Genomic DNA, 16,885 nt, shown 5'->3' on the forward strand with positions numbered 1-16,885 from the left:
CTGGTTTGGGATTGCTCCCCTGCTTGTTTAGGATTGCTCCCCTGCTGGTTTAGGATCGCTCCCCTGCTTGTTTAGGATTGCTCCCCTGCTGGTTTGGGATCGCTCCCCTGCTGGTTTGGGATTGCGCCCCTGCTGGTTTGGGATTGCTCCCCTGCTGGTTTAGGATCACTCCCCTGCTGGTTTGAAATCTCTGTCCTGCTGGTTTGAGATTGCTCCCCTGCTGGTTTAGGATATCTCCCCTTCTGGTTTGGGATTGCTCCCCTGCTGGTTTAGGATCTCTCCCCTGCTGGTTTGGGATCTCTCTCCTGCTGGTTTGGGATTGCTCCCCTACTGGTTTAGGATTGCCCCCTAGTGGTTTGGGGTTGCTCTCCTGCTGGTTTATGATCGCTCCCCTACTGTTTGGGATCGCTCCCCTGCTGGTTTAGGGTTTCTCTCCTGCTGGTTTGGGATTGCTCCCCTGCTGTGCTGGTTTGGGATTGCGCCCCTGCTGGTTTGGGATTGCTCCCCTGCTGGTTTGGGATTGCTCCCCTGCTGCTTTGGGATTGCTCCCCTGCTGCTTTGGGATTGCTCCCCTGCTGGTTTAGGATCTCTCCCCTGCTGGTTTGGAATCACTCCCCTGCTGGTTTAGGATCTCTGCCCTGCTGGTGTGGGATCTCTCCCCTGCTGGTTTGGGATCGCTCTCCTGCTGGTTTAGGATCGCTCCCCTACTGTTTGGGATCGCTCCCCTGCTGGTTTAGGATTTTTCGCCTGCTGGTTTGGGATAGCTCCCCTGCAGTTCTGGTTTAGGATCGCTCCCCTGCTGCTTTGGGATCGCTCCCCTACTGTTTGGGATTGCTCCCCTGCTGCTTTGGGATTGCTCCCCTGCTGGTTTAGGATCTCTCCCTTGCTGGTTTGGGATAAATCTCCTGCTGGTTTGGAATCGCTCCCCTGCTGGTGTGGGATCTCTCCCCTGCTGGTGTGGGATCTCTCCCCTGCTGGTGTGGGATCTCTCCCCTGCTGGTGTGGGATCTCTCCCCTGCTGGTTTAGGATCACTCCCCTGCTGGTTTAGGATCTCCCCCCTGCTGGTTTAAGATTGCTCCCCTGCTGGTTCAGGATCTCTCCCCTGCTGGTTTGGGATCTCTCTCCTGCTGGTTTGGGATTGCTCCCCTACTGGTTTAGGATTGCCCCCTAGTGGTTTGGGGTTGCTCTTCTGCTGGTTTGGGATCGCTCCCCTGCTGGTTTAGGATTTTTCCCCTGCTGGTTTAGGATCGCTCCCCAGCTGGTTTGGGATTGCTCCCCTACTGTTTGGGATTGCTCCCCTGCTGCTTTGAGATTGCTCCCCTGCTGGTTTAGGATCTCTCCCTTGCTGGTTTGGGATCTCTCTCCTGCTGGTTTGGGATTGCTCTCCTGCTCAAATGGGATCGCTCCCCTGCTGGGTTGGGATAGCTCCCCTACTGGTTTAGGATTGCTCCCCTACTGGTTTATGATTGCCCCCTAGTGGTTTGGGGTTGCTCTCCTGCTGGTGTAGGGTTTCTCCCCTGCTGGTTTGGGATTGCTCCCCTGCTGTGCTGGTTTGGGATCGCTCCCCTGCTGGTTTGGGATCGCTCCCCAGCTCGTTTGGGATTGCTCCCCTGCTGGTTTGGATTGCTCCCCTCCTGGTTTAGCATCGCTCCCCTGCTGGTTTAGGATTGTTCCCTTGCTGGTTGGAGGCCGCTTCGCTGTCGGTGAGCACACTCTTCCTAAGCCCTTGTCTACTCTAAAGGTGAACCGTGTTTCTAGCGCTGCCTGTTGTGGGGCGGCTCCGGCTGCATCTCCCTGCCATTTACCATGTGTACAAGTGCTGCCCGCCACAGGCGCCTCTGCGCGTCACCTCCTGGCAGTGTGCAGTGATAAGGACCCCCTTCAGGCTCCCCGGGCCACCCTTGCACTCAGTAGTTGTGTTTTGCTTGAAGCTTGTTTGTGACTTAGAAATTTCCTGGAGTAAGACGTTTCCTCGTGAGAAAGAAAGTTTTGTGATTCATGGGGAGTAAGCATGACCTACTCCTATAAAACACTAGTAAGCCGCAATTACTCACAGAAAATGCTTTGCGAATGAGGTTAAAATTAGGCGTCATTCACATTTTAATACCGGAGTGAGACGCAAGTGTTAATTAATACAAAATGGCTTAAGAATTGGGCCCTAACATTTTTGGTAGAATCGTGCACACACATTGTAGTTGCGGGATGAACAGTAGAGAAAATTGCTGCCACATGTTCTGTTGGCATGTTACATTTGGATTGTTCAATACCATATGTGCCTGATTCTCTATATGCGGCTCACAGCTTGAAAGTTCTTCACCGAACTCCAGGGGAACTGTCTGGGGAGGCACTTTTCTGTGGGTGTATTTTTTCCCTATGATTTGGTTCTTCAGTAAAGTCCCTGTGAGATTTGACGCAAGCAGTTAGCACTGACAGGACGGTTTATCTCTTTTTTATATACAAATAGTTTATATTTACACGTGGCTCATGGCATGTTTATAATTACGGGCTGTTTTTTGTTTGTTTTGCGCGGTCCATTTTGTATTTTTCTTTTCGTGGCTTATAATTCTTTATTCAAAGTGCACACGTTTTAGTGTGGGCACATGCAGAAAAAAAACGAGCCTGTTACAATATAACAATTCCTTTTTACTTTACAATACAACAATTCTGAATTCATTTTACGTTTTTTTATACAAGAGTATCGGGAACAACTCTACAAAATGTTTAAACATTGTGGACAGCAATCTTTGAAAACCTCTCTTCACTAACCTTAAAAAAACTGATGGGTGGAAAAATAGTACCGGTACCCTCTCTTTCAATTAAAGAAGTTCGGGTACGGCGTGCCAGACAGTACCTGCCCATTTAAAGCCCTGTGTGTACATGCCGATAACATAACATGCCAAAACTTACAGACGGTCATGCCAGTGCTTGTAAAATATTTAATAAGGTGCTTTTCCACACTCCCAAGATGGCTGCCTGAGACCAGGTTTGGAAGGTCACGTGCGTGCAGTTGTGCTCGAAGGAGGCAGATATGGAGCGCATCTTAGGCGCTCGAGCCACGGCCGGACAGAGAAGCTTTCCCCTGTTCACACACACTCGAGGCAGCTGAGGAATCCGGAGTCGGCTGTCTGATCTCGGCCTCCGTCGTGATTCACTTGCAGTTCACGCTGCTTTTGCTTTCTGTGGAGTAATGAAAAGCCAAGTCAACCGCAGAGGATTTGAACCCGCAGACCACAAGCTGGCAGGAGGCCAGGGATCTGGTGTTAAGATGCCGGGGCCAGCGTGCTGTCAAACTGGCGTGTGAAACACTAGGAGGAATATATACGCGACTTGTGTAAGGAGGAATTTCATTGTGGTCGTTCGAGAAACTTCTCCAGCCTGGGTACGGTAATACTTTAATCTAATTTTCCGCGTTGACCAGTAGAAAACATCAGGGCTTCTTAAAAGTAGAGTTATATATTTAATTGACATAAAGACAACCATTCGTCCCAGCTTTGTTTCAGTTGTATTTTTTTTTTCAGTCACACACCTTATGTTTATAGACGCGTCACAAAATGCGCATTACCTTAGTGTATATGTTTTCCGAGCAGTTTTCAGGCCCTAGACTTAATTTATGCCAAATGCAGCGACTCTCGAATCGAATTAAAGTCTGGGAATTGATAGCCAAGGAGACACTTGAAATGAATGTCCCATGAATATTTAGTGCATGCTTTGACCCTTGCTCCAACGTTTGGTGATGTTAGAGTTGGCAGCGCAGCTAGCAATGGTGCAGCAGGTGCAGCGACACCAGACCGTAGTAGTTTGAGGCGCCCACTGAACCCTTATTATTGCTGTATTTTACTACCTATCCAGTGGAGAGGGGCCTACCTGCACTAGAGAGCATGACCATGGGACCATCTTGCCGCACTGGTAAGTGCCCTTAACTCTGTGACCACATTGGAGTTTTTGTCGTCCTCATCAGTTCGCACTCCTCGTTTGGCCTTTTCTCCTGTGTATTGTTTCCATTTGTTCGGTTGTCTCTTTGGAAAAGCACGAGTTTGACTTCGCACTGTTTAAGACTGTGATGATGTGGTTTGTTTTGATTTGAGGTCACATGTATGCATCAGTTAAAAAAGTTTGAGTCAGATGAATGCTTGTTAACTTCAGGTCGGAGTATGGTGGGGGCTGAAAAGGACGAATCGGGTTGTGCGTCCATTTTGAAAATATGATGAACAGTTCTCTGCATATCTTGGTCCTCCGGATCTCTGAGCCTCTGGTCTCTTTGGCAAGCACTGTTATTAACTTGGATGTAGATAATGTGAATTGGGCACACAACAGTGCCAGAGACTATCAGGCATATTTATTTTATTGTTGTTGTACGTTCTGGCAGTCTTTCACCACAAGTGCACATGCGCACACAAGAAATGCATAGTTCTTTTTAAAGGCTTTACTGTAAACATTTCTATTGCTGAATAAATGTAACAAAATAATTGCAGAAATAAATACAATTGCAGCATTTGCTTCAACATAAAAATACACATGTATGTATATACATACAAAATCTGCAACATGTTCTACGTGGTGCATATTTAAGAAACCCTACTTGCCTACTCCTTAAGCATTAAAAGTAATGCCATAAATGAGGGTCATAATTTCAATAGAGTCAACACCTTTACATACATGTACTCCATGTTTCCAGTTTGTAGGTACATCTGCATGACAAGGCTACATTATGTCTCTATTGAGGGCTTAATTTGAGCCTGTGGTAGCAGGAGGGGTCACCAAGGCTCATTTTTGGGGACCAGCGCCTATTATTCCTCAACAGACTGATTAAGAGCAAGAAGGAGAAAAACACAAAAGGGGGAAAGAAAGAGGAAGACAGAAAAACTGTGACAAAGGGTGAAAGGAGGAATGAAAAAGAACCTGCAAGAGTGAGATAAAAGGGCAGAGAGTGTCTGGTGGTAGATTGGAGGCATGAGGTGTAATCAAGACTATGCAGCTTGCTGTTCGGCACCCAAGGGTCACTCAATAGTGTCGACCATAGGCTTCTGAGCAAACTTTTGGGCCCCAGCACTTATTCTTTTCTAAATTAAGCTCTGTCTCAGTCGGCAAATATGCTATGATCAGGGCCACTGGAATTATGCCATTCTGCAGCCGTGGCTTTTTTGGGTATAATTTTTGATCTACTGCATTTGCCACATAATCCATCATCTGCTGCATAATTTAACCCAAAAATTGCTTCTAGCTCAAACGGATCAAAAGTTACAAAAAATGTGGTGAGTTGTTAGCGGACAGAGGAAGGCCCTTCACAAAGGTTAACTGGTCATCTTTCAGTTCCTTATTTCTGTATTTGCTGTTGTTAAGCTGGTTCTAATAAAATCAAATCTTGGCGCAGACAGTATTACCATGTGTAAAAATTGCAAAATAATGAAGTAATACTATCAAAAAATGTGCTGCTTTATGCCGCATATTTGGCCTTTTCTTGGCACATAATTTAGTCAACCATGTGGCATAATTTGGTGCTCTCCTGCTACATAATTCTAGTGGCCATGGTTATGAGACACAGGGCCCATATGTCCTTGTGGGTGACTAGAGGAGTGGTGGGGTTTGATGTATCTTGTTTTTTGTTTGTTAAGGAGGACCTTGAGTCTGCAGCAGATGTTGACTCAGGAAATCAATTGTTTGGTTGCGGGGGAGGGGGGGGGGGGTCAAATGAGAGGAACACAGTGTGAGAAGGATCAGATGCTGGCCATATTGTTGCTTAAACCTGGGTAGTCTAGATTTCGGTTGTGTGCTTTTGGATAGTATGATTTACCAGGTTGTCATCTTGTCTGTTAGATATGCTGGTCGTTTCTGGTTGATTCCTTTGTGGTGGAATCAGGGTAGAGTGAGAATGATTTGAGCTTGAAGTGGGAACCATTATAGTTGGATTCGTGTGGGCTGATGCAATAATAAAGCTTGGCGGTGGGTGACATCATAGAAGGGTGTCTTTAAACATACCTTTGATAACTTTGATCGAGGAGAATAAACGCTAATAAGGGATGGATTTCAGTATTTTTTCACGATCTGGCTGTGAGTGAACGAGGACTTACACCAAACGTATCAAATCAGCGTAAGAATTATGTTTTCGGTTCCTTTTATTGATGGCCCTTTTTTGCTGTGTTTTTGATAGAGGCACTTTGTGAGAGGTTGAAATTTCAAATAAATCATAGCAATTTGGCTGAAGTGGCTTTAATTTAGTATTTTGGTTGGTGAATAACATGGAGATCAGGACTTGGTGATTGTATTTTGTTGACAATAAGGGGCATGTTAATTTTTAAGGAGTGAGCCTACATGTGGCTTCAGGTCAGCCAAATTGCCTTGGTGGTAAGACATTACCTGAGTGAGTGAATGTGCTGCGAAGCGCAGATTGTGAGCTAAAGTATTCCCTTAAACTTGTTACAGAATGTTGAAGATCGAAAGTCATTATTTCTACATGTAACTTTTACTGTCGCTGCTAACGATCAGGTTACTTTAAAGCAGTCTTCTCCAACAAGTCGCTCGTGAGCTACTGGTAGCTCTCCTGTGTGCGGAACAGCCTACTAAATTAGAACATTTGCGTAATTTAATTAATATATGTATACCGAAATTGATAGTGTCTTCAAAGCAAAAATGTATGTATTTTCAGAACTCATAAGGTGATGTTTGGCGAATAATGACTGAAATTCCAAAATGTATTAAAGGTTGCAATTTAAATGATAAATCATGTGGCATTGAGGAGATATTATTAATATCAATAGCTAGGTGCCAGAGACAATTCAACTGTCTCTCTTATGTATTACTTATAAAGAGGGCATTTAAAATTGACAAAGTTGTTTTTACATTACTGCTGGTAACCCTTCCTGATGCACAGAGGTGAGCACTTCTGGTAATGTTGCATTTGGTGGTCACAGACAGGACCAGACAGGGAACCCAAAGCAGCCCTGTCAATTTTCTTGGACCAGCCCTCACCTTGGGGTGGTGGGGAGTAGGGGCGGGGGTGCATGCGTGCAATGCTTAACAAAACCAGACCCCAGCACTGTGGCTTTTGTTACAGGTGGCCGATATTGCTGCAAAACCAGCCCCCAGTAGCAAAACTGGCCCCCACCACTCCAAAAGAGGCCCCCACCCTTCCAGCCTCCCAGGCAAACGCCCGATGCCTGCTGTGGCCATTCCGGCCCTGGTCACAGAGGTCATTTTCTTTGATGTGGTCACTATTACAACACTAATAATGTTAGTATGCTGGGGTGGTTTTTACTGAACATCTGCTTTGAAGCCATCAAGACGCTTACTTCCTCGGGGTCTGTGCAGGCACACTCTTACTATCAACAGGGCCAGAATGAACAATTATAACTGAAGTAGAGTTCAGTGGAGCTGAAAATGTAGAGATGTAATTCCAGGCTTGTGCCCTGTCCTAGTCATGGCACTAAATACGTTTTCACTGGCGCACCTCACTGGCCTTACCACAGGGAGTGAGGATCAGTTGCAAGTTGCCCTTGGAAGGTCCCATCATTGTCAGAAGGTCCACAGCTTTGTGTCCAAACTGGTAACACTGTGAGCCTTTTGTGTCGCCTTTGAAGCTGCCGGACACCGCAGCAGCACAAAGAACCTGCAGTCAAGCTGTCCTGGCATGCATGACTGACCAGGGCAGGCGGGTGGCTCCATCTTTTTCACACTGGAAGCCTTCTGCACCTGTTGTGTTTGCTTGCGGCCAAGTTAGGGAAAATGCAGAGGCCGCTTCGGAGCCTTTCTTCCCATCTCTCTTGGCTTCACTAGTTCCATTTATTCTTGCTTTTTAGTTTTCATTCTGTCTTGTGTTTTTTTAGCGTGCTTATTCATTAGCTTATTTGTAAACTAACCTCTCTGTACATTCCCAATCAGTTAGTCTCCTACTTTAACTCTTTTGTGGGTTTCTTATCCTTTTTCTTTTTGCTTTCATTAATTTGCTCTCCCCGCTCTTAATGTATTGAATGAGCTCGCGATTCAGGTTAGAAGTGTTACAACTCTATCCACATTTGAGACACTGATCGCTGGTTAACAAACTAGGATTGTAAGATGGTATTCTTCTCATTCTTTTTCTCACTTGATTCTTTGAACTTGTCTGGTTTGCTTTAGATACAATCACTGTTATACCTAATAAAATAAAACATGACACTAATGTTGCAGAGCAACCATGTCTTTTCTATTGACTTCCAAAGTATTATGCTTTTAAGGGTGGAATGTGTTGTTGTTTTAATCTTTCCTCTCCTGCTTTTTTTGTTCGCTCCTTTGCGGCTCTAACTCTTTTTTTCTCTTTATTAATCTTCCTTTGGCCACCCCCCTCTTGTCTTCAGTGTACTCTTGTAGCTTACTCATCTTCTCTTCTCCTTTGATAGCCCTTCTGGTGTATGTTCTTCACGCTACATCTAGTGTGACTTACATTTTGTTTTCCTAATATTGGAAATCATAATAGGATAGCCTTACCAGTCAATTTTCTTCTGTCAGTGACATGGCATTTTGCCTCATCACGTCAAACGCTATCATAAAATGAAATACTTTTTTTAAGCATGTTACGTGTATTAACTTCTTTGTCTAGCAGTAGTGAAAAGTGTCTCAATATTTTTTTAGCTCTCCAAAATAAGTTGCACTGTATAATCCAGTTAAGAAACACGAGGGCCTTCTCTGCCCTCATGCTGTCACTGCCACAGATGCCCAGCTTGTGTAGACCCATGGACGTATCTTTGTTAATCTATGTCTTTTTTCTTTTTTCTTTTCTGCTTTATTTAGATTTTGTTCTAGTTTCTCCACCATCAATTTTAGCCTTTAGTGTACCCTTTACGTGACCTGTACTTGCCTCCTAGATTTTGTCCACGGTCCAAAATTGTGTCCAAGTTCTAGTAATATCTACAATCAGAGTCCCTGCTGCTTGACTTTGAAAGTAGGGCCTAGTGAGGAGAGGCGACCACAGTGACAGGGCGGGCCATAGTATGAGCAGACACAGAATGTACTGACTTAGGTTTCTATAAGTTAATTTGAGATATTGTGCTGTCCCTTCATGACATGGCTTACAAGATGTCATGTACAGTCTCTGGGATAATGTAACTGAAAGAAAATGAGTGTGAGACAATCTACCTTTTCTTAAATAGAACATAGCAGGTGTATTTATAGAACATATTTTAATCCTCCAGGAGTAGCTTGGTACCATTAACAAATAACTGCAGTGATGTTTCTTTTTTTAAAAAAGAATTTGTTTATTTTGATTTCACAATTGTCTACATGAACAGTGCTTTATCGTACAACCATTTAAAACATGAAATAAACATTATAGCCATTCCACCCTTTTCCCGTGCAGTGTCCAATGGTACTTTTCCCAGTACTTTTTATTTCTTTGTCTCCCCCCCCCCCTTTAATAATACAGTATGTGTGCTACTTGTGGTCCGTAGGGGAGGTTCCTTCATCGTTGTGTTCAAGATTTTTCGTAGGCGTATACCCTCCCTCCGCCACCGAGCCTGAATTCACTGTATCGTGCCCCGTTGCTATTGTTGCTTCAAGATGGTCAATGGCTGCGGTGTTGTTTCTTAACTCAGCAGGAGTCATTTAGTTGCCCTTGGAAAAATTATAGTTGAGCAGACCGACCCTCACTTGAATCTGTGATCCATGCAAATGATGTATTAACGCACTCGAGTACTAGGCTCTGCCTCTCATTAATTGGATATGGACAAGTTCTAACAGTTTACTTCCCGCAGGCTGCACTAATATTAATACTTCTCTCTGTACGCTACCCCAATAGAATATAGAGCACCGTCAAAGTCACTAGACCTGGGTTTAATGCATATGCTAAAACATGAAGGTCAGCACATTAAAACCAGATAGAGAAACGAAAAGGTGAACTGTATTGACGGAAGATGGGGGATGAGGAACACCCATGGAAAGAGAGAGGTGTGAGGGAAGAACACAAGAGGGCGGTGGGTCGAAGAGAGGTGACAAGGAACACAAGGGGAAAGGGGGAAGGGGAGTTAGGAATACAGGCCGTGGTGAGGGTGACATGCAGTATACTGGGAGAGTGAGCAGGAGTAACGAGAATCACACCAAATAAAGATGGAGGAGTGAAAGAGCGGGACATTAGATGGTGGCGGATGGGAGGAGGTGATGAGGAATGCGTAGTGGAAAAAAGGAGGGGAGGTTGGGACAGAGTGAGACACACAGGAGAGAGCCAGCAGGAGAGGACAGAGGGCTGCAGTTGTAAAGTAGTTCTTTAGATAGTTCTCTGCAAACAATAGAGTGGAGGCAGACGTATACATCCAAAGAGCCAATCACAAGAGGTGAGAGCCGATTACTTCACTGGGCTGAGCCACATGTGATTATCAAAGTGCCAGGCCATAGCAGAATTTATTGACATAACTAAAGCAAACCACTGAACATAACAATAATGTATAGCAAACATGACACAATTAAAACATAGCCAGGCACATCACGAACAAACAGTCGAAACAAAACTTGATACAACAACCGCTTTACCAAAGAACAAAATTACATTGCAATAATTCAGCATAAAACACATCACCAATTATAATAAAATGCCACACAACAAATATGCACAATCTTTCTTGGCACCCATTCCTGACTCCAGAAGCCTGTTTTTATAATACGGTGATAAAAGATATTTGGAGCAAGCGCTGTCTTAACTTACCACCAAGAACATAAAATAGCGCCTGCTTTAAATTTTATGTGATCCGGACTCTTGCCTTCTAAAGACATTCTTAGAGGCGTTTTCAAGCCTTAGTGAAAATGCCTAATAAGTAGATGTATGTGCTCTGGCATAGAGCTTAGGTTTGTGTGAACCTTCAGCTACTGTTTTATTAAATTATATCACAGAGTGGGAACAATGGCAGCGATTCTGGCTCTCTTTGAAGTATGACATAAACCACTTACATGCCCATCACAGCACTGTTGTTTCGGCATGTAGCCAAGTTACCCGTTATCAAATATTGTTCTATTGTAAAACTGTGAAATTGTTTCCCTGTCACTAGCTGCGATTGTAGGAAAGGGTAAAGTATAATGTGTCCTGTCTCAGTCTGTTCTTTACAGAATGTTTTGAGCAAATCCATGGGTGGATGAGAAATCCCTGCCCAAGCCGTAAAATTTTAAATTACTTACTTTCTGGCGGTCGACCTGATTTCCGTAGGTCTAAACCATACTTGTAAATGTCCAGCATTTTATTGGGCATTTAGAAGGACTGTGGAAAAGACTGCCAAACTGCTTTGCTCAGGATTACTTACCCTTTTGAAGTTGGAACTTGAGGTAGGAATGTGGCCTCCTAGTTCCAAAATCTAGACTACAGATAAGAAAGCATAACTTCACCTTCTGTTTCCCTTCTATGTCAAATAGGCATGTTTGAAGCAGTTCTACTCTATTATATTCCCTTGAAAAATTAAGAGATGTTTTTAGCCCTTTATATTATGTATGATTAGTAAATTACAATCTCCAGAGTTTAAGGGAGTAACATGCTCTTCCCTCTGGCATTTAATGGGCGGTAGTCTGCTTGTTAAAGGCGCAGGATTTTCACATTTGGAATGCAACAGGAATTAAAGTACCTAATGAATGTACCTCTTCCCTGCTTCAATAGTCTACAGATCTGAAAAATGTGCATTATACCAGGTTTCTGTTTAAAAAAAGGCTGGGCATTATCTATGGCAAGTGCTGAACTACCTTTTAATCTTCACCCCAGTAGCCAGTCAAGGCAGGGTCGAGTTTGAGGACAGTGAGGTTTCATAGAGGTTTCTAACACCAAGATTTAGAATACGAAGAGCTCAGCCTCCTACCATACTTTCTTGCGCGTTCTTGCATTATCGAAAACCCCAAAATGATGATAAATCTGAATCATCAGACAAGGAATGCATTCCAAAATACAGTGGCGATTTGTATAAGTTGAAAAATTCTGGTGTGGGATATGGAATGCTCTTCTAATCAATTTTTATGACTTTAATTTTCTAGATTGTGGGCGAATGCTTTCTGCACAGCTGACAAACAGGGCGAGCCAGCCTGACAGACACTGGTGAGTCAAAGCCTCTTGTTAGTACTGTTTTTATGACTTAATTAGTCTAAAGCTCATGGCTCTGATGAAAGTATAGTTGCTTTGTCAGACTATTTGCCGTACTATGTGTTCGTATTTGCCTTGTACTGTCAGGAGAACAATTACTGTAATTCAGCATTCATTAGACTAATACCAAGTGTTTGCACCTGTTCTGTTTTAAAATTGGGGTAACACTTGACTGAACATCTGAGCGAGGAACACGGTTTACACAGAATTTAAAAGGCATCTTCACAGATCCACTTCCCTTGATTGCTGTCGTCATAGTACCAGGAACGACTTCCACATGGCCTCACATGGATTCTATGCATTCCATGATTACACATGCATAGGCGTTTCCACAGCAGTAGAAGTTAAGTAACTGTAACAGGTGGTGTAAGGTGCTTCTTGGTGTAAGCACTGGCTCAGATCATGCACAACCGTAGTAACTCAGTTTTATTTTACTGTACCTAGTTGGAAGCGCCACTCCCGTCTCAACGTTGCAGCTTTTGTTACAGGTGGGCGATATTGTTGCAAAACCGGCCTCTGGTTACAAAAACGGCCCTCAGGGGTTCAAAACAAGCCCCCACTGGGGAAACGCCCAGGGGTCCCGCTATGGCCAGCTCGTCCCTGGTGCCCAGTCCCTCATTCCTGCTACTCTCCTGGTTTAAAACACTCTCTGTAGGTCGTCCAATGCACGCCACCAACTTAGCACCTCCAGAGTCTCAGAGCATGCCCTCGCACTGGGCATGCTTTTCCCATCTCATACTGCAGGACTCCATCATTCTCCATGGCATAGTGTGAAATTACATCATTCACCAGTGCATTGCGGGCAACTCGTGCCATTCCTCAGGGTGAAAAAACTCCAAAAGACATAGACACTGGAAGTAGAGGTGCTGGGGTGCTAGCAGCACCCCCAGAAACAACCATGCTGGAGTTCAAAAGGTGAATGAGCAATAAAGATGCCTTGAATTCTTGTTACAGTTGCTGTGCGTTCAAAGCCAGAGGCCAAATGTCAGGGAAGCTATGTTCTAAGATTGGTGTTTACTTTTCATTCTGGGACTACACAGGGAGAGCGTTTGTAAATAGCTGTAAATCCAATATTCTAAATTCATCAGCACAAATGAAGTTCTCTTTTGTAATTCTGAAGTGTGATGGAAGCAAAGATTTGTAATAGGATCAAAACAAGTCAAGACTCTTTACTTAGTGATGTGCAAATGCAAAAAAATTTCTCAAACCTGATTATCACACATTGTCCTATGTAGTTTTTTCAGGAAAACTGCATTTCTGTGAAAATTCAGTTTGATATAAAATGTACTGTGCATTAAAGTGATGGTGCACTACTACAACATCAGGAATATATTTGAGCAGTGGTCGGAGCGCATTAAAAAAGGATGGGAACTGTGATACTGCATGCAGTAGGGGCGGGGAGTGAGCGTGTTTGATATAAAATGTACTGTGCATTAAAGTGATGGTGCACTACTACAACATCAGGAATATATTTGAGGAGTGGTCGGAGCGCATTAAAAAAGGATGGGAACTGTGATACTGCATGCAGTAGGGGCGGGGAGTGAGCGTGAGGGTGGGATCATAGGTGTGGCTAAAAAAACAAAATATTCTGTATGGTTTTTGGTCTTTTACCATCAGGTAGATACATATTAAATAATGCACAGCTGAAATGAAAAATAAATACAAAAAAGATGTTGCTCATTCGGAAATGCACTATAGCACTTTATGAAACCTCTATTAGTTAATGCGCTGCAGGGGTCTCTGTGTAACCAAAGAGCCACAGAATTAAATCTTGGTTGGTGCAGAGGAGAATAGTGGCTTGTGTATTCTTAGTGCTACAATGTCACAGCCTGTGGCAGAAAGCACTGTGGATATGTAACTCTTTATTTTAAACTTGCATTACACACAGTATAAGATAGACTGCTACAAAATGCGCAAAACGGTTTAAGATAAAATTTTGCTTCCAAAATATAGATTTTAGCCAGACTGTACGTACTACCATTTTTAGGTCTCGCCTGAGCCAGCGCATGTGCTGCTCTGGCGAAACATTTAGTAAGAGCGGCTTTTGGAAGTGCTACCAAATCGACCAAGCGGCCACCAGCTTGTGATTACGCGCACAAGCGCGTGCCTCGGTCCGCCTCTGCTTTCACTTTTGGTGCCGCGTGCGCAACGCTGCATCTGCTTAAAAACGTCTATTTCTTTAATTTTGCTATAATCGCGGCACCCGCGCTTTACTTTTAACATTAAAAGTGAAGTGCGGGTGCCGCGATTATAGCAAAAGTAAAGAAATAGATGGTTTTTTTCTATTACTTTACTTTTGCTATAATCGCGGCACACGCGCTTTACTTGTAATGTTAAAAGATGATCGTGCCCTTTGGCCTTCCCTCCTCGCCCGCCAAATCACTTGCCTATTAACTCCCCAAGTGAGCTCCGATGGCAGAAGAGGCACTCAGCGTAAATCTGCAGTGCTAGCTGCTGCCGTCTCATGCCGCACTGGGCATGCTCCGCCTTCCTCTCAGGTCTCCACCACAGCAAAGTCGCTGCTCACCCCTGGGCAGGGCCGCTCTGTGCCACTCCACCAGACCGCCCGCCGTACTTCGGACAGCTGGAGGCTCTGCAACAGCTCATTGTCTTGGCAGCGGGACTGATGCTAGTTGCTCCCGGCCGCCATTTAGAGGTCGCCGTCGTGTGTCTCTGCTCGTCTTCTTCGGCAATCCGCTTTTAATCTCAGTGCTAGTCACTGCCACTGCCACCGGCACCAGGAATGTCAGGGTGCTTTGTACTGTACTTATTGGGGACCCTTATCCAAGAATGTAGTGCTAGATGGCGCTAGATGGGAGTTGCCGGCGGGAGCTCTGCCCAAGGCTACCTAGTCCATTAGCGTCAGGCCACGCCCCAAAAATCCCACATATCTCTTAAAGGTACAGCAATAATTTAAACTTCAGAGAACATACTTTGGTGGTGTGTGCTCATCCTTCTAATCCTAATTTTGCAGTATATGTGGTTTATACATATTTTATGTGAAGAGTTGAGAAAATGCCTGTAAGAAAATTGGTTATTTCAATAATACAAACCTACATCTAATGGAAGTTTCAATTCCTGGGTTCCACCCTTGGTAGCTTGGTTGACGCGGTTTCTAAGGTCGTTTTTTCTGGCCTATTTTGACAGTTTTTTGTTGGTGGGAACAGTGTGCCTAATCTCCCCTTACATCGGACTCTAAGCCCTTTGGGTCATGTACTTGACAAATGTGAGTTACAAACCTGCATACCGTCTGTGGAGCTTGGAGGGGGAGCACCACGACTCCAAAGATTGCGGCTCAGATACCTGAAAAATAGGTATATTTATTCCTATACATCACTAAGGTACGCTATAGAGCATGCTGTTATCTCACTGGGTACACCTCTTACCGGCTTCAGATTATTCCATTAGTTGGTTTTCTCGGTATGTCTGAGGCACTCTTTGATTGAGTGGCACCCAAATGAATTCTTCATTTACTTGTTACCTCTTTTATCTGTTGCACGATGTGACACTGTACACTTAGAGTTATAAAGTTCCGTCATCTGTACTGGATGCATGACTCCATCTTCCTGTTCTATATATGTATTATCTGTGGGAATTTCTTACCCACCTCTGGAGCTCCAGTGTGCATTTTTATGAATTAGGGTACTCTATTGAATCTATTGTATTTATGAACACTTTGCATCATTTTCAGTCTCCCCTTGCCTTTGCTGCCCCCTTCCTTTAACCTTGAAGCGCCCTAAAGAAGGTGTATCCCTTGTATCTGGTTCTTTCACCGAAACGCACGTTGGCGTATATTTTTTACAAACAAGACTGGCACAAATTTTCCAACAAGATCAGATGGCAATACATGATGTTGTTCTATAATAAAAAAATTTTTAATGTATAAAACAATTAAAAAAACATAAGTTACTGCTGATATTAATGCGACAGTGTTTAAGGAAATAACGTGAATAACCCCTTTTTGTTATAGGTTTGACCATTCATGAGATCTGTGAATATTGTATACTTGTGGATTTGACCAGTCATGTTGTTTTTGTTTATGTGTCTGAAAGAGTGAATGAATAAGTGCTATGTTGAAAAAAAATCATATGTGGGGCTCATTTTGTGCAACATGTATATTCATTCTCGGTTTGTAGGGGCGTATTGGCAAGTGCACAACCCTGACTTTTAATCTGTGCAGGTCACGTGTGAGTGGTTTATCCAGACCAGTTTATTGTTACATTCTGGCACTGCCACGTTCAGATTCTCTCTATTTATAACTGCAAGCGAAAGACTGAAGTTAAACAACATATCTGCTATGAGGACCCACGCATGGAACATGTGGCACTGGAACCTTTAGCCAGCCCTCGCTTTTCATGCTGTTTTTTGAGGAACTAGTTGCAGTTTTAAAAGTGAAACTACAAGTCCCATGACACACTATGAGAACTGCCTGATGTGCCACTAGTGTTCCGACAAATGCACAATTAGCGCCTTTTAACCCTCTCTCTACCTCGCTCTCTCTATCTCGCTCTCTCGCTCTCTCCCTCTAACTCTCTCTCTCTCTCTACCACCCGCTATACCTCACTCTACCCCTCTACCTCTCTCCCTACCTCTACCTCTCTCTCTCTACCTCTCTCTCTCTACCTCTCTCTCTCTACCTCTCTACCTCTCTCTCTACCCCTCTCTCTACCCCTCTCTCTACCTATCTCTCTACCTCTCTCTATCCACCTCTCTCTACCCACCTCTCTCTACCCACCTCTCTCTACACACCTCTCTCTCTCTCTACACACCTCTCTCTCTCTCTACACACCTCTCTCTCCCTACCTCTAAAT

The 16,885-nt window shown here is 44.0% G+C and overlaps 1 long non-coding RNA gene across 8 annotated transcripts in view; it reads left to right on the top strand.

Moving 5' to 3' along the window:
• The window catches only part of LOC146805748 (uncharacterized), a 912,995-nt gene that overhangs the window by 348,377 nt on the left and 547,733 nt on the right, over nt 1-16,885 (top strand). For 7 of the 8 annotated variants that reach the window (XR_014967901.1, XR_014967902.1, XR_014967898.1 and 4 more), the window contains one exon: nt 11,969-12,029. This is a non-coding gene — a long non-coding RNA (uncharacterized LOC146805748). Of the gene's footprint in view, nt 1-3,248; nt 3,381-11,968; nt 12,030-16,885 lie in introns of those variants that run through there. The other variant, XR_014967899.1, reaches the window with a different exon arrangement.

Source organism: Triturus cristatus, chromosome 8 (assembly GCF_964204655.1).
Source record: "Triturus cristatus chromosome 8, aTriCri1.1, whole genome shotgun sequence".
Classification (NCBI taxonomy): Eukaryota; Metazoa; Chordata; class Amphibia; order Caudata; family Salamandridae; genus Triturus; species Triturus cristatus.